Consider the following 25,735-nt stretch of genomic DNA (forward strand, 5'->3'; position numbering starts at 1 on the left):
ACTGACCCAAGGTCTTCCATGGATGTCTAGATAACAGGGACCTTGAGGGACTTTCATATTATTTCATATTATATCAAATTAAGTTAATATTACCTGCTGAATGCCCTTATACCCTGGCTAATGAGTGTCCTCATTGCAAAGCTTAATTCAGTTTTCACTGTACCTTTAGAGTTCAGCCTGAAAGCCTCTTTTATTAAATTCCTGCTCTGCTAGCTCAATAGCAAGCCAGCGAAACCATGGTAGTGTAAAGTTTTAAGTCAAATTGCATGGAGAGGGCAAGAACTGCTCTTCTGTAAATCCACATAATAAATTCTAGTGGAAACCCAGCATATTAGTCCTTGTCAGGATAATGGCTGCTGAAGAAATGCTGTGCTGGTCATTTTAAGTTGAAGACAAGAGATCCCAAGTAATTCCTTACCAGCCCATAAGTCTCCTCTATTATGTCAAGCTGCATTTATGTCCCACTGTTCCAACTCTTCCATTTTTAAAATGGCGTTCTTCAATGAAGTAGCCTATTCTATGTAAATATCAAAGCCTTTTATTACTTCATTACACACAATGGTTCTCTAAAGCAGCAGGCGTTTTACAGAAACTCACAAGAGACAAAATACCAATTACCTACCCCAGAATGCCAGCCACAATTAGACAGCAGATTTCCAGTGAAACTCAGCTAGTTCACCAGCTCTCTGATACAAACCTACAGCTTTAAGAAACAGGTCATCTCTCCAGTTCAGTAACTGTGCTAAGTTCTCAAAGGATGCTGAATATTCAGGGATGTCCAAGGTAGCCAGCCAGCTGAGAGCCGACCTTTCATCCTCAGGTGAAATCCTTGATCTGTGGCAGGGTTCTCACTAAGGGAACAAAGACCAAGCACATAAAGAAAAATATATGAGTGTCTGTTTATATACTGCTATTTTTTACAGCACAGTTCAACTCTGTCACCATCCACAATAATTTCTCTACTGTTCAGCTCAGTAGAATATTTATTTTATTCTCCACTGCATAAAAGACTGTTTGAAGCCTGAATAGCTAATAAAACTTTTGGCCTTTATTAAGCAACACTAAGTTCTTCCCTCAGGTTTGTAAGCACAGGCAAATATTCACGTTTCAGGATGGAAATAAAGCTGTCAGGGTACTTATAGCTATCGGCACTCTCTCTCCATCCAGGTTATAGCAATGTGTACGTAGGACAGATAGCAAAACTAAACAGGGCTTAAACCTACTTGCACCTTTATTTTTTCTACATCAACAAAATTAAGCAATGGACATCAGTCTGCCAAAATCAAAGGTTAACATGAAAGCGGAGTTTAGATTTTCATCTGTACTCTTAAAGGTAATTTAAGGAAAGGCAGCACTCTATTTCTTGTCCTGCTCCTATTTACTATCATATCAAAAAGTTATTCATTTATCATCATTAGCAAAAACATACATGTTTTTTACCACTGGTCTACTAGTTTCTCTTATAGCTGAGGCATCACATAAGAAAAAAACAGTACTTTTTAAGCCATAAAGATTTTAACTGCCAAGAAGTTTCAACTCTGCTATCGAACATCATTGTTTAATAGGAGCCAGCACATAAAGATATTTTCACCCAAAGGTGGCCGGTTTTCTTCATGGGAAAGACATAGTGTACGGCACATAAACACAGGTATAGACTTTACTTAGGATAAAGAAGGCCGGAAAGGATACAACTTGCATCCTTGGACATACTGCTGTTTTCATCAGGGCAGGGGGAGGTGATAGCCTTGTGTGAAATGCAATAAAGAACATTAAGTATTAACTGGGACAGTAACAGAAGTCATTTTGTTTCTGTCTCCTCCGCATACTGAGCACATCTTGCCTCCCTCAAATGGCTAACTTCTGCACATTGAGTCTAAATATTGCCACCCCGTGGTCTGACAGCACTGTTCACCAGCCCTGCAAACAGGGAGACAAAACACTGCTTCTAGGCTGGGCACTATATATTCCAGTCCTCACATGCTGTTTCTATTCTACATCCAGCTTTCTTTCACAGACCCCTGGCAGCAAAAGAAATGGTTCCCTGATGACCCCACTTCCCTTTTTGTATTTTTTTTTTTTCAGGTGCCGCGGGCTGCCTCCTCCCTCCTGCAGCGCAGCATGAAGCATATCAAGCAGCAGAAGTCAGCAGCAAATATGTGTCCCTAATAAAACTTTCACTGCAGCATCACACATCCTGTGTAAATTCCCTTTGGTGTGGATGGACAGCAGGAGCAGGGCAAATCCTTTACCCAAGCCAAGCCTTCTTCCCTGCCACGTGAGCAGGATTTCCACTGGACTTTCTGTATGGAGGAGTTCCTACGAGAAACACATGGAGATACACCTTTGTTTCCCTGTGGTGGTGGAGGGGAAAATTAGCGATAGGCTTAAAGCTTTACGTATCTGTTATGCCTTTACAGATGAGCAAGCAAAATAGCAAGTGCAGAGAGCCTGACCCTGCATGGGCATGAAAGGAAAGCTCAGTCAGAGACCTTTCTCTTCCCAAGTTTAGTCTTCTGTGTCTGGCCAGCATCACAGGTCAGTGAAACCTGCTTCCCGGAGAGGAGAAATGAAAGAAAACTCTCTAAAGTCAGATTTTCTGCCCGCCTAAGTTTTACTGAGAAGTCAGAGAGTCAAAGCAGCAGGTAGAGGTCCCAGACCTGGAAGGGACCATTGGGATTGTTTGGTCTAAACTACCTAAATCAAGCTCCTTGGTTACTGGCTGAGTGAATCAAAATATCTTTTCAAGGAAAAAACTTCAAATCTCTATGCAAGGATGGAGAATCCACCATTTCACAAACTGCTCCAATGACTGGCTGCTGCCACTTTTAGAGCGTTTTGCCTTTTTTGATCTACGTCTAGCATCACCTCCCAGCTGACGGATTTTTGTTTTTTATACCTCAGTCTGCTAAACTGGGGAATATTGCCAAGCCTCCATTTCCCATATAGCGAGTTAAGCCTTCTTGTAGCTCTCCCTTTTCTGGCTAAACTCAGGTGTCCTCCCCAGGCTGGCTCCTATTCCGTCTCCTACCTCAAAGCAACAGAAGACCCTGGCAGAAGGCCCCAGCTGAGCTGCTCTTGCAGGCACCATCGGAGCACAGCAGCAGCTGCCCCTAGGAGTCAGACCTGAGTTACATCCAGAAAGGGGTACTGGGCCCCTTTCAGGGGCTGCTATTATGTACTTCAAAGAGCGTGGGGTAATCTGCCCATTCTAACATTAGGTCATTTCCCAACCTCTGGTAGATTTTGGCTTAACCACTGAAGTTAATCATCCTTCTGTATTGCTTGGACAGCCCTTCCAAAGTTATAGTTGTTATTACTGAAATCTCTAGATAGTCTCGATCTTTATACAGATGTCCGATGTCTTAACTTTGCTTATTCTTGGCAGTAACAGTATCCTGTGACAGACTAATGTGGCTATTGTAAAACAATTCTTTCTAGCACAGTGATGATATTGCCATGTATCTGTATCTCCGAACGGACCATCATTTTTTTATAGAGGGACTAGGCTGCACTAACAAAACAATAGTTGTGTTATCCGGAAATGACATGTTAAAGGCTGCTGAGGAAGACCAGAGAAGGGCAGCAGAGACCCCTGAGAGTACAAGATGACAGATGCCAAAACTGGAGGAGTCCACAAGGGTGTGAACAAAAATCACAAGTGATCAGCTACTGGTCACTAAGCAAATACACTTTTGAGAGCAGGGTAGAACCAGTTTTAGGACATGACTTGAAAATGTACAGACTTGTGTAACAGCCTATTGCAGTTGCCCAAGATTGGTAGCCTAGGCAGAGCTGTCTTCAGATTATTTATGACCGCAATGAAAGCAACTGGCTGTGCAGGATGAATCCTTTGGAATAGAGCTATCTGTTATGCTGTATTGATACGGATGGATTACTTAATTATTAAAGGGAAAATCATCCCTATTGCTTTTGTTTGGTATAGTATTTTACTGATTGTGTTTGGTCTGATACCCACCTCCTCCCCTTGAGGCTTCATTGTAATTTGAATGAAATAAAATACCAAAAAATTGTTTTTAAATTATTTTTTAACTTCCTCTCTCTAAATTTCAATGGTTGTCCCTTTGGTCTCCTGATAGTGCAGAGAGAGAAGAGATGTGCCCAGTCTTCCTCTTTACTGTGCATTATCATGGCCACCCTTTCTTTTCTTTAGAAAGGAAGAAACTTTAAGCTTACAACCAGGCACAGAGATGCCAGGACTATAAAGGACCATTGAGAGCTGAACTGAAATCAAAAGAATCTTTAAAATTCAACCCATTTGTTCCAAGCTCTGGATATTTTCCTGAACACACTGCACTTCTTAAACATCCTGTAGAGGTAGAGTGGCCAGTGCCATCCAGAGCAACCTAGATCTGATCCCTCCACTGATTCCTTTAAAAGTGCGGAAATGCATCTTTATTGCTGTCTTATACAATGGGCTTCCTAACGCTTTATTCATTGTCCTGACACCCTGAGCTCTGTATAGAGATGTCTAGGTCCTTTCTGGGGTGACAGAGTTGATTTACAGCCCATTAAACTGTCTGATAAGGTGGAGTTTTGCCACCCAGTGTTCATTCCTTCACCTCACAGGAGGAGCAGCAAAGGCTGAGGTGGGAAAGAAGGCAAGAGCTGAACTCTGCCATCTTTCCAGTGAGAGGCAGGAAAGCCAAAGCTCAGGAAACAGAGCAATTTTGACCCAATATTTCTTGCAGTTGCAGTGAGCAGGGTGGTTCAAGGCACCTACTCACCATGGAAGAGAAATAGCAACCCAGGAAGCAAATGTTATTAATAACCTAATAGCAAAAGGCCGGCTTCCAGAAAGTTCACTTGTATTCTCTCCAAGATTTCTTAGGGATAAATGGCTTTTGAAAAGTCCCCAGGCAGCTGCACATAAACAGAGCTCATGGTGAAAAGAAATACAGGCTCCTGCCAATTCTGTCCTAATTAAGCCTGTTTATGTTCTGCCCAAATAGATGACAGCATGTCTTCCCAGGAATCTAGCAAACCTGGGAAGGCACTGCAGGTATCTGAATTTTGTTTCTGCCCAGCTGTGCCAGTCTTGTTGCTTTGGGTAAAAGCCTAGTCATGTTGCTATAACCTTCACATGAAGGATGATCACTCCTGTGCCCCTGTTGAAATCTGGCAGAAGCAGGGTGCATTTTTCAAGGTGGGAATGCACCAGTGTGGTTTCAGTAAGGATGTTCCTTGACAACCCAAACCAGGCCTTAGAGAATCAAAAGCATTTGACAAAATGTTTCTGGCCCTTTGGGGAATCTTCTGCTGGAGCCATCAAAATGCAGTGAGACACCCTGCAGAAATCGATGGGAAAGCTCTTGACAGCCTTCCTTCCTGTGATTCCTAGCCTAAATGCATTCCCTCAGGAGACTGGGACTCTGTAAACAGACATCTGACTTGCAGCTTCAAAGCACATCTCTTTATACATCATCTTATTTCTTTTTAAGAGCAGTAGAAACTGCAAAGAAAGGAGGTCTAATTTTGTGGTACTGTTATATAAATACAAATCCTTCAGTTGTTTTTTTTATAGTTGCACAAGCTGATCCACTACTTGGATAGCTATGCAAAGGTCAGCATAAAGTTGGAGATTTTGAGAGGAGGCTTCCAGATTTTTTTTGCCCAGGTCTCCAAAATCTAAGGCACCTTTCTCTGTTTGAACCTCTCAGCCAGATCACATGGATAACCATTCAGTTAACCCTTAACCACTAATAGGAAACCTGTGCAGCTTTGCTCTGTTTTTTAAATGAGGGTCCAAACGAAACAGCTGAGCATACATAGATAGGAAAAAAAGGTCTCTGGGTTAAAAAAAAAGGGAGGGGGAGGGGAGATGAAAAAACTACTAACCCAAATTACCATTTCATACCAAAATGGCAATGTCAGAGTGAGTGCATAACTAACCAGTTCGCCTGTCCATACACTCTTCCCTTTTTTCCTTCTCTTCCCCACGGAGCCCAAATGCTACCCAATATGTGGGCTTTCAGGCAAGTGGCAAGGCTTTCAACCATGAGAAGTTAATATGGAACATATGCATGACAAATTATGTTACCTGGTCTGGCAAGATCCTGGGTTTATGTTACAGCCTGGCCTATACGTCAACTCAAGCATTCTCTTTGGCTTAGCAGGTTTTGGTGCTGGCCTCACACCTTTTCCAATAAGACAGTCTGCAATGACATAATTAATAGCAGATAAAATGCAGAGTCTTAACTTTGAAAGTCCAAAAACTTCCAGTCCCTCTGCTGTAAAATCAGACCTTCAGAAATCCAGCTGGTGGTGGCTCATGGGACAATTCCCCTCAACCTCCCCCAGCTAAAACCTTCCCAATGCCATAAGCCTAAGATATGTGGCTAAAGCCTAAATTAAGTGGCTCCTATAAGAAATTTTCAACAAGGAAAGCAAAAGGAAGATAGGAGTAGGAGACATTGCTGTCCTCAAAACCCACCACCTGCATAGGCTTCTGCAGTTAGCCCAGAAAGTGTTGCCTTGGTATCGCATATCTGCTGAGAGCAGAGCTGTATGTGGCCTCAGGAGTGACCAAAACTACCAGTGGCAGTCAGCAGACTGGGTTACTCCAGTCCAGCTCCGGTCACTGGGCAGGCTGCTTCTTGCCATGGGCAATAGTGCACCGCTGATGACCCAGCAGAGTACTTGAGTGGGGTAGGACAGGGCATGCTTTCAGCAAATCCTCCCTGCAACCTTTTTGCCCCATGGTCCCAAGGGAAACCTCATGCACTGGCTTTCCAGTCTTGTAAAGTTTTCCCCAAGCCTTCTCTGTGAAACTGACTGAGGTCTAATGAAAAACGAACATGTCTTAGCTTGAGTGGGTGAATCTGTCCCTGCACAGAGTCATACCGCCCTTGTCACTATGGTATCCAAGCTGCAGTCCTAATTCTTTTAAAATTTTTGTACCTAAGCCCAGAGCTTCAGATGCACACATTTAAAAATAAAACCAAATAAACAAGCGCACTGGAAGGGAACAAAATAAATTCAAAGTCTCCTGGCTTTCAGATTAGCCTGTGATTTCACAGTTTAATTAGCCCATCTTAAGGTGCTACTGAAACTGCTCCAAAAAACACTCCCAAAGGAATCCCCAGAGTTTAACATACAGGTTCAAATTAACATCTAGTGCAAAATATTTGACTCGAGATAACAAAGACAGAAATGAATTTGTGGACAGCACATGATAAATAAGCTTTCAAAAACATTTAAAAAGTGGAAGTGAGCCTGCTGTTAGTGTCAAGAGACATGGCCAGTATGGTGTGGTCTCACCAGATTTTACTTGTGCAATAGTCCATGAAGTCAATAAAATTATTTTAAAGTAATGATAGTACTTATTGCAATTCATATTTTTCTGAAAAATTACCCCAGGATGAAGATGATTGTTAGCATGCATCTTGTGCCCACCCAACAATACTTCCAGCCTCCGCTATTGCAAAATCAGAAGCCTGGGAGCTGAAACAGAATAAAGACGAGAGACGAAATGTGCATTAAGGGCCCTTCAAGCTCATTTTATTTCTATGACTCGCAGATGCATGATTACTGCTTGGTTTCTCTGCCCAGGAGGCAGACAGTTTCGCTTTATGTATGACTATTTTGTGTATGGAAAACTCAGAATGGTATCTTATATCCCTGGATTTAAAGTCAATAAAAATATTCCTAAAATATACACTAGCTGGTTACAAACACAGAGCCAAATTCTTTCCATGGATTCTCAGAAAATGTCTGGTGCACATAATGAAGAGTAATACACTTTACATGATTTATTAGAATGGCATCAAATCATGTTTTGTTCCTCCCTTATAAATATTACAATATTAGAGAGTTTTACAAAGCTGCCTTATGACACATTTTTGCAAAGGAAAAGTAATTCTTGTCTTGTGAATTAAAAAAAATTTACAGACAAAAGCCAGACACTGCAGCATGAAGCTATGTCCTGTGTAAATGGAGCCTCCATCAGCTCAAAAAGAAATTCCTGTTGCCTTAAAAAAATAAACAAAACTAAGCAATATTAGCCACAGATGAATGCTGCACCCATTTTGCCAAGCAGCTGAAGGTCACAAGTCCAGCCCAGCAGCAGCACTTAGCTTTAACGGATACGATTTGTCTCACACAAGGGTGGTGTCATTCCACTGAAGAATGAAACCCAGGCTGGGAAAGTCAGCCCTTGCAGTGGTCTCTGTCTAAACCACTTCTGTTTAAATGCACATTGTACGTAAGCACAAGTCTGCTCAGCTGACTACTCGTAACTGCAGTATCCGTGATGTGCAGAGCTGGCATCCAGGATTGCCCCTAGAAGGCAGCTCAGGCAGTGGGATCATCTCTGCAAGGCAGCTGAAATCATTCTCCAACCTAATAGCAATAAAGTTTCCTTTCAGGTTTGGGCTGTTAGAGTGGTTTCGAAGCTACACATGCCCCATGCAAACATTTGATTACACTAAAATAACATGTAATATCAAATACCTCTCTCCAGCAGCCTGAAATGCATATATTGCACTCTGAACTTTTAACACTTCTCTGCCTTTCCATTTTTGAACATCAGGGAGCCTCAAGGGGTCAGTTAGCTGTGTCTAAAGTAAAGCTTGCTGATAAGTGTTCATGGCTGTATGTTCATGCTTCCCACCACAACTCTTAAAAGGCTTGCTATTCATACATGCAAAAGAAAAAAGTTAACATTACTTTTCATCATGATGAAAAAGATTGCATGTGGGAACATATCATCCTGGGAGCTAAACACAAAGAAAGGTTTTAGTTGTAAATATACTAAGCAGCCATATCAAGCCAAGTAAAAGGCTCTGTGTGGCTTCCAGCAGAGCATTAGTATGAAGCCCTAAAAAAAGGGCTTTTTCATCCAAGTTTTCTTCAAACAGAGAAAATTTTCCCCTCAATAAATTATTTTTGAATTTTTGACATGTTCTAGGATTAAATTCTCATCCATGGAAAAAAAAAAAAATCCAAACACCTGTGTCCTAACTTCTTTTCCTTCATTTCTTGTGATTTCACCTCCTGAGCACACCCACCAGTATCATCACTTAGGAAAAGGCAAACATATTTTGGGCGAATGTTTACTAATATTTTGTTCACAGTTGTTCATTAAAAATAAGTTTTCCAACTAACTCTAACCTTCATTTACATCCTGGCACACAGCTACAAGGAAAATCGCAATTGAAACAACAGTAGCGACATTTCACTGTAGGGGAGAAAGAAATCAAGAGGTCCCTTCTGCTCTCTGGTATATGCAAGCAAGCATTAACTTAGAGATCCAGTAGTGACCATAGCACTCTGCACAGGCACAAGAGCCAGCTGAACACATCTTTTGACAGGATCATGGTCTTAGATGTTAAAATATCAGTTCTGAAGGAAATAAGTTGAAGTTCTGTTAGCATTGTGTCCTGGCCACAGAATTTTGCACAGCCAATGCAATGCAGTGAATGGGCTTATTTGCTCAGGAGGTCTTAGGTCCAACAGTTTAATTACTGCAAGATATAAAATGTTTTCAAAATGGCTTAGGTTCAACTGTATTTACTAATAACTTGGAGTTACCATATTCACACTGCTTTCAGAGTTGCAGTGTCCAAGCTATTCTTAATTAGCTACAGTTCACTGCCTTTCTAATTTATGTTAGCATAGATAGCCTTTCTGCATTTTTTTTTTATTTATAGCTTGCACATTTCATTTTGACTGTAGTGAAACTATGAAATGTCTGAGTACTCAGAAATCCATACACTTCTAAATCTCCCTGAATTTGCTGTATTGTTGTAGTTCCTGGGTGTCACGGAGCATGTATGTTATTTTAACTTATAGCTTAGCTGTTGCTTCAGAAAAAAAAGTTCATTCCTAACTGCATTTTGAAAGCCAGACGAAAAGAAGTCAAGCTAGAATCCTCTAAACCAGAAAACCAAGAAGCCACAGAAATAAGGATTTTGGTGCACCCGTGTACACTATTCATCTTTGAAAAGTTTAGGACTATGAAGAAAGAGAAGTTCAGAATACAAAAAGAATAATGTATAGAAAATCCAGCAAAGTATATCAAAGCAATGTGAAAGAATAAAGCATACTTTAAGGTGAGGAAAGGGGGAATGACTCATCTTTATACTACGAGAGAAAGTTTAAAACACACATCCTTCTCAGGCCAGCAGCAAAGACAGACGTTGAGACCTCAGGCACCCAGCCCAGAAGTTGCCTGCGCTTCCTCAGCAATTGCTCTCTATGGGCAGCAAAGGGAATCCCACCCAGCACAAGAGACTAACCTGCACTGAGATCAGAGCAGTTTATGCCACAGGACCACACATGCCCCACCAGAAAAAGACCTCAGATACCCATTTTTGCCTGTATTCACTTCATTGAGTAAAATACTCCTTGCTGATGGTTTTGGTTTTTTTTTTTTTCAAGGATCAATACGACAATAACGCACAGACCCCAGCATGTATGTATAGATACATGTATATGACCTGAAAAAGAACTCAACATCTCATGTTTCTATTTAGTGACCCTTTTTCCTTTGAGTGGGTTGTTTTGAGGGGTTTGTTTGGTACAATTTTAGGTATCAGAGCAACAAAACTACTTTTCTCCCAGGCTCTTCATCTCACAACAGCAGAAAAGGAAAGGCGAGTTCACAGATTTCTTTAGAGTTGTTCCACAGCAGTAAAATGTTCTCAGTTCCCTAAAAAAGCTAGTAATATTTCATCTTTGCTGAAAATGAATTAACTATTGAATTTAATTAATTAACTGAATGAATCAATGACCATGCAAGGTCCCTTGTAACAGGAATTCTGAAAAAAATCTCTTACTTGAAGATTTTGAAGCCATTTTTGCTTAGCCATGCAGAGTTAATGTGCTGCAGACCTGAAAAATATTACATCTAATTATACTAGCTGTGCCACAGAAGCAATGGGGAACTCGAGAATATGACTGATAAGCATCTAGATAGCAGGCTAATGGACACCCATAGTTCATCAAAGGTCTAACAAGGGCTACAGAATGTAACTCTGCTACTGCAAGATGAAAATAATCAGAGACAGCATTTAAAGTTGCATCGCATCTAAAGAACGCCTAACGCTGCCAGCTGCAGGAATCTGAGTTCATGCTCAGTGGATAAGTTAATTAACCAATTTAAAACATCATGATGGACACATTAGGGAAGATAATCACTGAGAGGAGGCTGAGGAGACAGTGTCTAAGGGCCTGATCCAATGTTTATAAAGAAGAGATGCAGGCTGGATTCAGTATGCCTGGGTTCCTGCCCATTGAGGCCCAGGGTGGGCTGCTTGATCCCAGGCACACAGCTTTGCATCTCTGACCCAGTGCATCGCCTGGGTTAGAAACGTTCTGCTGAGCCCTTGAGCCCCAGCAAGGCACGGTGGGACTGATCCCAGAACCAGGGGGACTGGAAATAGGCAGGAGCTACCAGTAGTAGCTGTTGCATGGAGATGCCTCATAGCATGGGAGCCCACGGATCTGGGGCAGCCAGAAGCATCCCATGAAACAGAGTGCCCAGGCAGTTTGCAGACACTGCAAGGTGTAGTAAACAGCTTGTCTATGTAACAACCATGCAGAAAACACTATCTCCGGTACATCTCGTGAACTTTTTATCTGTTGGAGAAAGATGCAATCAGCAGCCAAAATAACGTACAAGAAAAAATGATAAAAACTAGATATGAGGTGGCGGAACAACAGCAAAACACTCTCTTCCAGGACTCCATGATTTCTCAGCCCTAACAACCATCATCTGATCCAGTTCAAACCAAATGAAAACTGAGATGCTGACTTGGCTCTAAGGAAAGAAATTAAAAGAGGTGACTGACTTGCAGTCACTTGGAAACAACAGCTGGAATGCCAACTGAAAGAAGACAGAATAGGTAATGCTACAAGTATTACTTTCGATACAGAAAATAATAAAGAAGCAGAAAATAAAACATTAACGTAGCTAATTTTTTAAGAAATGAGAGTAAGAAGCTGCCAAAGGACAGTGGCAAAGGCTAGAATGTTTTGAGGAGTTAGAAATTAGCACATTTATAAACATGCCCTCTTGCAAAAACCAGATACTGCAGATGTCATGGGTTTTTTGAACCACAGTCAATCTTAAGCAGCATGTGTAAAGAAACTGCAGACATAAATATTCACACATCCACAATGCCTGAATTTCTTTCTTATCAGGGAGTAACCCTGCCTTGAACTGCACACATTTAGCCGAGGCATATAATAACTGAACAGCACTGCAGATCAATCAAGGATACAGACAAATCTTTCTTCCATGGTTCTGCAGTTTTAGAAAGAATTCAGTCTCCTGGGTTTGCTTAATGAAAAGGCTTTCCAAACTGTTAAATCTCTGAGACAGAATAAGCTGTAGGCTTAAATATGCTCCAGAAAAATAATTAACAGTCTTTTTTAAAGATGATTTTGTTTTCTCCTTCCCAGTTTTTGCACCAGACTTTCTGCAGTTTTCAAGATTTCTCGTCAAAATGACAAAATCCCTTGCCAGCTGGAAGATTAAATATATCTTTAAATATTCAATAACATTAAGCCTGCTTTGGAAAAGTGGATATTCTTTCCAAAAAGCACACGACAATCTCTGACTTCATTCAAACAAGAACTCCGAATGGATTACAAAGAGAAAGTGAGTATTTTCTAGAAGAAGCCAGGCACCATCTCCCCTGGAATAGACTAAATGTGTTTTGATTAAAATCAGCAGGGTGTGCAAGTTGTTTCTCGCTTTTGAGTAAGTCTTAACATTCTGCCAATGGAGTGGAATGACAGACCAAGAGAGTCATGAAAACAAATCACTACTAGTGATGGAGGGGGAATTAAAACAATATCAAAATATTGAAATGCAAAAGAGTATTTAATACTGGAAAATTATTTATTCAAAGCTGTAGCTGAAACTGAAAATGTCTTACACAGCAACAAAGAATAAACACTGCAAGATCACAGTCACAGTCCACATCTTCTCTATTAACCTACACCGCTAAGCAGCTTGAAGTGCTTCATGGTGTTGTTTTTTCTATTGATATTCCCCTGAAACTGGCAGAATATAGAAAGGGCCTGAGAGCTTTTCCATGCCGTTTTTATCCATCTAAAATTCTTATTAAAAACCAAGAGATGTGTAAGGAAAGCTAGGGTCATTGTGTCATATCTGCCATCTCATGAGGAAAAGCCTCTCCAAAATGCAAGCACGAAATGAAGCAAGCCCCTTCCAAACCATTAGTCTGTCCGTAGCTGCAATTTGAATTGTGCAAAGCAAGCCTTTCTGAGGCCAGGGAGGATATGAGAGCTAAGAAAGTTAATGATGAGGTATAAATCCTCCATGGAGCCCGGTCTTAAGCTATGATCAAAATCAGTACTACTACTGGCATAGAGCTGAGATATCTCCCCCCACCATTCAGCTTTTCCCCTACTGAGAGCAAAGGCTCTGCTCCAAACACAGCAAGAGTCTGGCCCTTCTCCCAACAAGTTTTTCCCAGCTTTTGTCCTCCTTATCAAAATTGGAAAAAAATTAAGTGAGGAACAATATTTATTTAGTTCATCTACTGCAAATTGCAATAAAAAGACGCTCCTCTTGTCAGCCTACTCAGTGGCACCTTTTTACCCCTTCATACAGTTTTGGGAACAGAAGCCAGTTATCAAAGCCCATCTGTCCCACCAAAAGCAAAATAACAACAAAAAAAATCTATTTTTTAAAATGTGAATATGAATATACATGAATCTGTACATGTTCCTACTACTGGGATGCAACAGCTATTCTGATGCTCACATTTAATCAGTTAATAAGATCAAAAATAGCTTAAAATAGAGGCACAGAAGGAATGCTTTCACCAGCTGCCAAATGTGGCCTATATGAATCTGTTGTATGACCACATCACCAGTATAGTGCTTGTATTCCCTTCCATAGATTCTAGTTCCACTGAAACACTATGCCTAAATCTTTCCACATACAGCTAAAATAGCAAACTTAAAACCAATATAAACCTAGCAATAATATTATCTTGTGGCTTGGCCTATGAACCAAGGACTAACAAAGGAGAGCTAGTCTTAGGGGATTTAAGATCCACATTACTTATGGAAAGAAATCTGATTTTATTTCTTTGCATGAATGTTATTAAAGTAAATGAAACCACATTACCACAAAAAAATCAAGAAAAAACAGGAAAATGCTACCATAGTTTAATTATTAAGAACTTTAACTTAAATTAAGAATAAACCAATGCTGCTGCCAAATTTAAAATCAAGTCAAGGGTCTAATCTCAGCAAAGAGTCAATTACAGAAAGAGTTAAATCAACAAAATTACTTCAAGAAATAATGTAAATTCTAGAAAGTAACAATCAATTTTACTGAAACCCTAGCTGAAACCAGAGTGATTTAAAGTGTACTCAGCGGTGAAGCTGAGTTATCTATTATCTGAACTGCAATCTTAGGCCACTTAAGCTTCCTTCTGGGAAGGCTGCTCTTTGGTAAGCACAAGTTTACACTTTACAGTTCTAAGGTTTCTAGAAGTTCCAATATAGAACCCAAACATTAATGGTTCTGAGGCTATGCTTTCAGAACTATTTTCATTTGAGAAACTTTTCTTTTTTCTTTTACCAATATGCATTTTACAGGAGCTCAAAAAGACCCGCATGACATGCATGCAAATGCACTGACAGCCTAAAATTAAAGCTGGGTTATCACTCACCCTAATAAAATACAAGTGATAAACATGAAATTAAGCTGAAAAATTATGTTTAAGATAACCAGGGATTCATAAATGCATGGGCTTTTGGAATCTTCTGGCCTCTCGTGCAGTTAAGTGCTGGGGCAGCATCAAGGAGCTAAGCACTCATGGTGGTGGCACAGACCTGGGAGACCACAAGATTGGTTACAAGCTGCAATTGCCTGTTAGCATTTTTGCTTCTCCTCTCCAAGATGGCCTAGATGAGGATTTTAGGAAGAGTGTTTGTTTTCCCACAAAATTCCCTTACTTCTAGCCTTTGCTTTTATACCCTTTGAATTTTCTTTGTTGAGCCTTGCAAAGCTTCCCATTAACGTCTTTAGACAAACAGGTCAGTTTCCAGGCACGCACCATGGTCAAGTCCTGTTCAGATTATGCCATCAGCTCAGTTATGGAAAAAAAAATTATCTGAACATTTTTAAAATTCATGTAATATTACCAATCACAAAGACTGAAAGCTTACAGCTTTTAAAATTTTCTAAATTACCTTTGATATAAATCAGGATTGGCATAATTACATGAATAAATGTTTTCAGGTGACTTTCTCCTACTAATATATGGAAAATGTAATTTATTTTTTTTTTAAGACACCCTTGGCAACAAATCTCTAGCCCACGAAAAACACTAAAAGTAAACATGAAAACTTGTGACAGCTTAGCAGGAACATTCCCATTTTAGAACATGAGTTTTCATTTTGAACAGGACTATAGGTCAAGAAACTTACCACCTGAAGTTTCATCTTGACAGATCAGTCCAAAATATTGTAAACTAAACCTCAGTAAGAATATGAAATCTTTTCTTTTCCATAGAATATTTTTATTGCTCTAAGAAGGATCAGAGGACAACTGTATTTGCTGTTGAATGACACAGGAAAGCACTGCCTTTGCTTCAGATAATTGTCTGTTTCAAAACAAAAACAATCCAGTAATTTTAGACAAACTGCATATATGAAGTGTATAGATGTGAGGATAACAGCAATAATATACTATTATGAAAGTGAGTTACATGCTCAGGTTTATTGTTCCTCACCTCATCAAAGTAATTTAAAAGTAAATCAATAATGATAAGTGATCCCTGACTGCCAATTAACAATGCATTGTATGTCTCCTAGGCACCACAATAAAGATGGTTCAGAGAACAGATTTTGAGAGTGGATGAGGTAGAAGCTTGAAGATCATTTAGAGGTGGAAATCCACTTGGGAAGGGATTTCTGAAATATGATACAACTACCACAGAAAACAGCAAGTAAGGGAAATGTACATCATCTTAAAGGATGGAAAGTCTTTGTGGAAGGAATTGTCACAGAAAGCTCTTCCTTGCAAAAGAAGAAAGTGCTCTCTCTTAATTAACTCAAGAAGAACATCTTTGTAAATGCAGACCAGAAAGCAACGTATGCAGACTTACGATCTCCCAGTCAGGGTCAGGTTGTTTTCAGGACTGATCCTGCCTCTCCTCCCAGGCCCCCAGTGCTGTCAGGGAAGCGGGATGAGTGGAGAAGGACACAGAGGGACAACCTCCAGCATTGGAGCTGGTAAGCAGTGAGAAGCTCCAAGACACAGCTGTGCGGGGCAAGCCAGGATGCATTGACCCAGCTCTCCTCAGACACAGCAAAGCAAAAGAGCTGGACTGTGACTTGGCACCATCATCTAGAGCTAACAGTTTTAAAGCAGTTTTAAAACAAGTCAACACATCAGGGCTTGGCTGGGCCTTTAAGTTTGACCACGATGAGCAGTTTAAATATGGCCAATTTTCTTCAGGGCTTTGGATTGCTTTCAGAGCTCGGTTGGCTATTTCCTGACATTTGGTACTCAAGCCATTTATTTCAAGAGACAAATAAGGGTTTCCCTCTTTTTTTTTAATTAAAAACCCATAATTGACTCTAGTCTTCTTTTAAGTAACACTTCAGCAATTAGAAGATTTCTGATCTAGGTTCAGCTCCAGCCCAGACCCATCCCTCTCCTTGGCCTGAACAGGATTCATCCTGCTCTCCCAGACCCTCCACAAGCGCTCCAGGGACCAAAGCATGGGCCTTGAGAGAAGAAGCCCTCTCCCTCCTTGATCCCACCACTCCATTCTGCAGGGGGAAAAAATTTTTAAAAATCAATTTAAAAAAAAAGAAAATATTAACTGTGGCAGAGAAAGGAAGAAAATGATCCACGGGGCTGTTTTTACCACCACTGCCATTCAGAGAAAGCAGCAGCTTCTGTGTCTCTGTGGGAATGATGCATCAGGCATCCTGAGAACAGGCATCCAAGGCTCCTGAGAGGAGAAAACCTGATCCCAGTCTGGCTATAACCTTCAGCTGCTCCGAGGTGCCGAGACCAAAATGATTCTGGGCAGGGGCAGGAGCAGAACTTTGGCATGAAAAAGTCCATAAAATTTCACTGTGCAATTTTTTTTTTTTAGGGGGAGGCTTCAGGGTGAGGGTAGGGAGCAGATCTTAGTTCAGATCGAGCACAGATTGCAGAATCTTGATGCTGGTGCAAGAAGAAAAAAGAACCAGCTTTATACTCAAATGCAGCAAGACATCATTGTTTTATCCATAAAATGAGTAAATTTGAATCTGAGTATAGAGAGAAAATAATATTATATATTTATATTTACCACAATTAAATAAAGCCTCTAATATTACCCGTTCTAACATCTGCAGTGGACACTGCTGAGGGCTTTTAAGAAAATCATATTATGCCATGGAGAGCAGTACAATGATCATATACTCAAGTTATTAGAATATGACCACTGGCTATACCTAATACCATAAATTAACTTTTCTATGTATATCCAATAGGCTTATTCTTAAGAACCTGACATTTCCATTCCTGACGATGTAAACTAGTATGTCATTCTCTCCTGCATGAGGTCAGATAACAGATTTTTTTCCTGCATCATTCTAACATTATAGCATTTTAGATTTATGGAAAGGAGGGGACAGAGGGTGAAAGAAAAAAGGCAGTAACTCCACTCAAAATGAATCTCAGCTAACATATTCCCCCAGCACTACTAAACTGAAACAAATTGGTTTACCTAAAACAAGCAGACATTGGTGACATTTTAGGCCAGGGAATTAGATTTCGAAGTAGCCATGAGAGCATTTATTAAATTCATGAAATGTTAATCTCTTAATAGTAATATATAACCTAATTTCTTTTGTATGAATTAGCCATGAATCACAATGGTAATAGAACCACTAAATCAGACAGAGGCTATGTTCTGTACTGCTGGGTAATTTCTTTATTATTTTTCTTGCTCTGAAGAAGTACCTTAAGGATGCAAATGAGACAACAGTCAAGTACTTGAAATCTTCCCTGTGCACTATTGGTGAAGGAGCTCAAGCAAGCCTTGCTTTAAGCTCCACAGCCATGAGAAAGGGCAAAACTCAGACATGGAGAAATTCCCTTTGAAACAAGATTACTTTCATTTCAGATTGGCATAATTTGTAAGTGCTTCCAGGCTGTTTATGAATGTTTACTCAAGATGATAACAAAGTACCTTATTAAGTAAACTCATGTTCCAATTTTATCCCTGTGATGCATTCATAGACAAGGTAGTGAGATGTCATAGAAAGTAAATACATAATACAGAAGTCTAAAAAAAGTCTGTGTTTCTAAACATATCTTAAACAAGACATATTATGGTAAGAAGATAAGGTCTTGAGTGTTCTGCTGAAATTAATGGGCACTGTGTAGCTAAAGCCCCATGGATCCCTTTGCAAATATGCCTGTTAGATTTTTTTACAGTAGCCTACAAGAACAAGAATTAGTCACCAAGTCTTCAAACTAACTGGACCCAGAGCAGAAACTCTGTTGCTTAATGTAACACACCATCAAAGCCAGCAATAATGGGCATGCCAAACTGTCTTTTCATTACTGAGAAAAGCTCTGTCCCTGATTAGCAAGTAACCCAGGCTGAGAGGTTGAACCTGAAGTGAGCCCTGGGAGCATCCCTCAAGCCGAGGGGACCATGCTGCTCTTATGGCAGGAACAGTTTGAACAATGGTGTCCCCACAGGCTTATTGCCAAAAGGAGCTTTGTGAGTGTGGCCAGAATAAAAAGCGCAAAGGAATGAAAGGGAAACAGTCACCTTTTTTGCAAGCCAGCTCCAAACACTCCCTGCAGTATCCTGAAGAGCCCAAGAATCTACTGAGAGAGCATTCAGTGCTCAGCTACACATTTATAAAACAGGGCTTTTTACTTTATTAATACACCTGGTGCCCAAACTTCCTTCAGGAGTTTGGACAGTTGTCATTATCAAATCAGATATTACATCTACCCCACATCAGTTTTTCCTGGACATATCCAGTAGAGCATTCAGAAATATTCTTAGCCTTAAGCACAGGTGTAAAGTGCAATTGCTAAATCAGGAGTCCTGACGTTACATAAATTTCCACATGAGCCTTCTGCAAATGTTAGTAAGCACAGGCTATTTTTGAAATGTAGATTGTTAAGAAAATTACAGTTAAGGAAAATGAAGAAGATAGCATATTTTTTACATTTACCTAACATACCCTTTTTTGCACAGAAACGCAAAATCATGGTACTTTAACAAACAGCATTTAAGGACTTTTTCAATTCTTTGAGCTATTGACAAAAATGTTGATTGCTGCATCCATCTAATGCATCTTTTAGATAATATAGTTCTTAAGGCAGTGTTTGAAAAAATTGCTTGCTCTGTTATCAGATTCAATTAGCCCCTTCAGGAAAGTAATCAATACGTCACGTGATTTAAGAAAGTTGCTATGCAATGCTTTTATATAATGGCAGCAATCCATTTAGCTTTGGAAATCCCGCACTGCCTCCTTTGGTGTCATGCACCAGCTCTCGAATTACATGTCCCTGAGAAAAGGCGTGAAAGGAAGGAGGGAGGAAGGAAAGGAAGAAGAGGGAAAGGGAGGAGTACAAGCTGTACCTGATCTACTTCAGAGTGGCCCTCTAAAAATCCACTGAACATTTCTGATGGAGGCAGCGGTTCTTGTCCCACTCCCTTCTAAGGGTACATCTGTAGGCAGCAGGCATTCACTTTCTCTGCCAATACTCAAAGTGACCACAGGCAGGTCCAGTCGGGAAGCCATGTAACCTCTTGCATGATCTGAGCACAAATGAACAAATCAGGCTGAATAATCACTAAAGTTGGGCATCAAAAAGCAGAAGCACCCAAAATTATTAGACCTTGAAGATTTTGGCCCTAGTCCTGAACCAGGATATAGATCCTATTACTTGTTAAAATGGTGTCCCATACTAAAGAGCACTTGTTTGACTAGTTAATTTTGGAACTATCACCATGATTTGAGGTCTAAAAAGAGCAGCAATAGCCACAATCAAGCAGTTTGTTACTCAAACAAGATCATTTTGAGTGCCATTTTGCAGCAAGTGTGGAACAACCGAGGGACTGGGCCCAGCCAGCATGGGTTTATGAAAGGGAGATCCTGTTTCACTAACCTGGTCTCCTTCTATGACAAGGTGACCCGCTTAGTGGATGAGGGGAAGGCTGTGGATGTTGTCTACTTGGACTTTAGTAAGGCCTTTGACACTGTCTCCCACAGCATTCTCCTGGAGAAGCTGGTTGCACTCTGCGCTGGGTTGAAAACTGGCTGGACGGCCGAGCCCAGAGAGTGGTGGTGAATGGAGTCAAATCCAGTTGGTGGCCGGTCACGAGTGGTGTTCCCCAGGGCTCAGTACTGGGGCCGGTCCTGTTCAACATCTTCACTGATGATCTGGATGAGGGGATTGAGTGCATCCTCAGTAAGTTTGCAGATGACACCAAGTTGGGTGGAAGTGTCGATCTGCTGGAGGGTAGGAAGACCCTGCAGAGGGACCTGGACAGGCTGGATCGTTGGGCCGGAGCCAACTGTATGAGATTCAACAAGGCTCAGTGCCGGGTCCTGCACTTCAGTCACAACAACCCCATGCAACGCTGCAGGATGGGGGAGGAGTGGCTGGAGAGCTGCCTGGTGGAAAAGGACCTGGGGGTGTTGGTTGACAGCTGCCTGAACATGAGCCAGCAGTGTGCTCAGGTGGCCAAGAGGGCCAACGGCATCCTGGCCTGTATCAGGAATAGTGTGGCCAGCAGGACCAGGGAGGTGATAGTGCCCCTGTGCTCGGCACTGGTGAGGCCGCACATCGAGTACTGTGTTCAGTTTTGGGCCCCTCACTACAAGAAGGACATCGAGGTGCTGCAGTGTGTCCAGAGGAGGGCAACGAAGCTGGTGAAGGGTCTGGAGCACAAGTCTTATGAGGAGCGGCTGAGGGAGCTGGGGTTGTTTAGCCTGGAGAAGAGGAGGCTGAGGGGAGACCTTATTGCTCTCTACAACTACCTGAAAGGAGGTTGTAGCGAGGTGGGGGTTGGTCTCTTCTCCCTAGTAACGAGTGATAGGACAAGAGGAAATGGCCTCAAGCTGCGCCAGGGGAGGTTTAGGTTAGAGATCAGGAAAAACTTCTTCACTGAAAGGGTGGTCAAGCATTGGAACAGGCTGCTCAGGGAAGTGGTTGAGTCTTCATCCCTGGAGGTATTTAAAGAACGGATAGATGTGGTGCTCAAGGACATGGTATAGATGAACTTGGCAGTGTTAGGTTAACGGTTGGACTCGATGATCTTAAGGGTCTTTTCCAACCTTGACGATTCTATGATTCCATGATTCAAAGAGAGCACACTAGTGTAAATAATAATTCTCTGTAACTTTAGTAGACAGAATGTCATAGTTTTGCAACATTGCATAAATGCTAAGCCCCTAAATGGACAGGCAGTAATGCTAAAGCAATCTGTGTACTGAAATACAATATATTGTCTGAATTAATCTGTATGAAGGAAAGGTGACTGCATTTGAGTAGGCTAATGTTGACAGGTTTTTTTTAGAGAAGTTATATGGCAAATGAAGTCTTGAAATCATTAAAATGCAAAATAACATTAGTATCCAATACTCCATGGCTTTGAAGAAATTTTGAAAAACAGAAGTCAAAGAGATGCCCTTTACTCAACTGCAATTATGGTGGTCATTTGCATAAAGACAGAAATACAGCCAAAAGTTCAGAATATCATTACAAGGAAAGCTGAAAAGCAAAAATAAGTGACTGGTGCAGTGCAGTTTTCCAAAACATTTTCAGGATTTTTCTTCATTCAGAAATCCCTTTGAAAATCCATACCACAATAAGCCACATATCCATACCACATTAAACCACAATATTTAATGGTCTTTGGGTTAAAACCCCAATTATAATATTGAGTAATATGTCAGGAGTAATGATATTAAAGACAACTGAAATGTGAGAAATAGATGCATCATCACCAGGCTGTGCATTACAATAATTGTACAGAGAATGTAGAACAGACTGGTCAGTTCAGCAGAGTCTGAAAAGCCCAAACTGTCATTACAGTGCCAGAGCTTGGCGGGGTGGCAGTATCTGATAGAAATTGAGAGGCAGTAACTTCTTAAGCCATGCAAGCTCAGCCACAAGAGCACACTGGATTACGCTCTGAAGTCTAAAACTTTTAAGCATCAAAGGTATATGTTGATTGGTGACCACTGTTTCAAAATCGTTAAAAAAAGGAGAGTGATATAACACTAACAAAAGTAACTTATAAAGGAGCAAGGTAGAGAGAGGGAAGGACATGTTATGGAAAAGAACTGTGAGAAAAATCAGAGAAGCAGCTGAGTTTACCTACAGGGCTGTCAGGGCAGAGCATGCCTATAGGGAGCTTCAAGAAAGGAGGATACAACCCCATGGGAGACCTATAGGAATAAGAGGACTCTTCAAGGAAACATGCTAGTCTTACTGCCTAATGACAGTTGGGCTACATGAATAAGTGCTGGTTTTTACACAAAGTTCTTAAAAAGACAGATAATCCATACACAAAATTATTTGCTTGCATTCTCTAGACAGAGCTCATCAGAACTGAGTAGTGCAGAAATATATTCATCAATATTCCACCCACCAGTATATCCATCTCAACAATAACCTCCCTTCTTCAGGACATACATCTCTACCCACTTTGAGAATGGTCAACATTTTACTATAGCCCATAAGTATCAACACGCATGTCACGTTACAGCTGTGCACATTTCAGACTGGCAGTTAAATACCACATATTTGTTAAAAAGGCAAGTATCTCAGTGATAGGCATAGGTGAATAATAATGCCTATTCTGAGTGTTGGAGATACTGGATTGTGGAAAGCAAATGCTAGCATATGAATAAAGTGGAAGCTAAAGGACTACATCACTTATTTTTATTTCCTAAGGCTTGTCTTGGTGGGATATGTAGTATAGCAACCTTGAGTCAAAGCTAAAGCTTTATCTGTCTGAGACTTGAAATAATGATCATTTGTGTTAGTTTCTTTCTACAGAACAACATAATTATTTTAAAATCAGGATCAAATGTAAGCGTAACTAAAAAAAAAAACAAAAACCAAAACCAACCATTTATTCATGTCTAAATATTCTTGACAACATATGAAGATTCTCCAAAGTCTCCTTTCCTTCTTGTCAGCTTCAAACACCAGACCTCCCACTGATCTGCTATAGGAAACTGCTGGTTATCTTCTAATAAAATGACCTACTGCCCTTTCTTCTATAATTATTTTCTCAAGGTTATTTCCAAAATAACCCCAAACAGCCCTGATGTTTCCAAAATTCCTTGGGATTATACATATCCAACAACAGTTTTTTGTCCTTCAATAATGCCTCTAGCATAACCATTTATCTTCTAATATAATGACCCACCACCATTTCTGCAATAGCTAGTCTCTAGAAATTTCTATCTTTGCACCTGGTGATCACCAATGTATATAATTCTGCACTTATTTATTTCTGACAACAGAGTCAGAGTTTCTCAAGTAAAATTCCTAAAAAAACATTAGTCTCTTTTCTGACCAGGAGATCTACAAGAACCTTCACCAAATGCACCTTTCAAAAGTTTCAGTTCCTATCCTTACCAGTAGTATTAGTTCTCATCATTCATAACCATAACTTGCCTTAAAAAATAAAGCTTCCTAGAAGTGCAGCCTGAATACATATCAAATTGTTACTGCTTTGCCAAACTTTTCTAAAGATGACCATGACTGGGTCACCCACTCCATGTCTTTTTCCCATGTCTTTGGAATAAAATTCTTAGATAAAGTTTATACAAGCCCAAACTCATCTCCTGTTTTTGAGGTTGATCTTTAACTAAGATCTTCATATACATCCTGTTCTTCATCCTTGTCAATTTGGAGGATGTTTAAATTTCTCACACACCTTAAATGACCATAGTATTCTTTGCATGGAATTGGCAATCATAGCCATTGTGTCATGATGTTAATGTGCTGGTCCCAAGAATTTCCATACTATCAAATCTTCCTGGACGCTAATTGTATGGTGCTATAAATAAACCAGTGCAAAGAAAAAAGAAAATATATTAAAAAAATATATTAAGAAATCCTTTCTGTCTGGTCTTCTCCAGAGGCATAAATTCCCATTGACCTTGATCCTAATATATCCCTCAGTGACTGTATCCCAAATATATATTTCTGTATTGTACAGGTGAGCACCTCCAACTAACAAAAATATGAGGCCATAATGGATCCATTTTTGCTTTATCAGAGCAGCTTGTCCTGACAGATTCTTCTACATAGCTGGATTCATAGGAATTCAGTACAACAATAGGTCTTCCATTGGATTTTTTTTTTCAATTCGATAATATAGGCACAGGAAATGTGCAATCATGATGTTCAGGCTCTAGACATTGGTCATACTGTAAGCACTACCTTAGACAAAAAGGCCTTTGGTAGAATTGTATTTGTCCAAAATCTGGCAGTTGAGATAACATTTTGATAATCCCAGCACTAAGCTGTTACACATAAAACACTGCAGTAAATTAGTGGTTTTTTCCACCCATCCTACAGGTTTAAAGAGTTTCATGACAAAGAGGAACAGAATTTACAAGGGTAAGGGAAAAGGCACCACTTTCTCCCATCACTTTCTCCACAGTTCTCCACATTTAAACATGTCCTTGAAAAGTTTGGAATAAGCCAAAATCCAATTGTCCCCAAAGATTGAATGGGATATATTCCTTTTCTGTCATCTGCATCACCAAATGTACTACATACCCATTTAGGCTCCTTTTGTAAAAGAATGGGACTGGTAATGAAGGAGGGAAAGTGTTTTTTTCCAAAGAAAACAGGAGAAATTTTGCCTTTTTTTTTTTTTTTAAGCAGAAAATAGCAATGTCCTGCAAGATAGCTGACCCTTAAGCAAGGTACTGCTTAATTCTCCACCCTTGGTGTCTTAAGTACTCCAAAGCAACTAATACTGGCCACTTGAGAGACTACCAATCTTCTCTTAAACAGCAATTCCTTATGTTATTTCTTTGTATTTCATTTAACAGCTACAATCTGAAGTAATGCCTATGTTTCTTATTCTAAAAATATCTATATGGTAATTTGGCAGAAGAGATTTTCAAATACTGTGCATTCAAATGTATATAAAATTATATGGAACTAAACCAGCAGAATTAATGCATATTTAATGCATGATTATCAGTTCACATAAAATGGGTATGTAGATGATCATGGAAAAGAAAAATAATTGCATATGAAAAAGAGGTCTGTCTCTTTACATGAGATAACAATGCTTATAGTCTCAGTCGATTTCCTGTTATAATTATGTAAGTCTTCCAGGCATGCAAACAAGTGACAACACAAATCAGCTGTGACAACACAAATCAGCTGTGATTATGCCCATCAGAAGTATGAATATCTGGAATGAATTTTGGTGGTGAAAATGATGAATTCCTCTCCAAAAATTTTATGCAATTACATACAGACTCTGTCCAGACCTGTTGAGAGACTGTAAAATGAATGTCTTGGCCTCTCATCTTTAAGTATAGAGCACTTTTTGAAAGATTACTGGTCTTGCCCTTGCTTTCTGGTCCATTTTAACCATGACTAAATTTACCTGCCCATTTTACAAACTGTAAAACTCACTGCATCTTCCAGAGGCAGAGACACGTTACACTGCATCCTGAAGGAGGCAGGAACATTATGTCGCTCTGACCT

General features: G+C 40.2%; 1 long non-coding RNA gene across 1 annotated transcript in view; it reads right to left on the reverse strand.

Moving 5' to 3' along the window:
* Positions 1-606: 606 nt before the first annotated feature.
* The window catches only part of LOC148057601 (uncharacterized), a 39,334-nt gene continuing 14,205 nt past the window's right edge, over positions 607-25,735 (reverse strand). The window contains exons 3-4 of the long non-coding RNA XR_015707725.1: positions 6,059-6,173; positions 607-851 (exon numbers count right to left, since the gene is read on the reverse strand). This is a non-coding gene — a long non-coding RNA (uncharacterized LOC148057601). The remainder of the gene's footprint in view (positions 852-6,058; positions 6,174-25,735) is intronic.

The sequence above is a fragment of the Nipponia nippon genome, unplaced genomic scaffold (genome assembly GCF_047370975.1).
Source record: "Nipponia nippon isolate SJK-2023a ecotype South Korea unplaced genomic scaffold, ASM4737097v1 scaffold_1, whole genome shotgun sequence".
Classification (NCBI taxonomy): Eukaryota; Metazoa; Chordata; class Aves; order Pelecaniformes; family Threskiornithidae; genus Nipponia; species Nipponia nippon.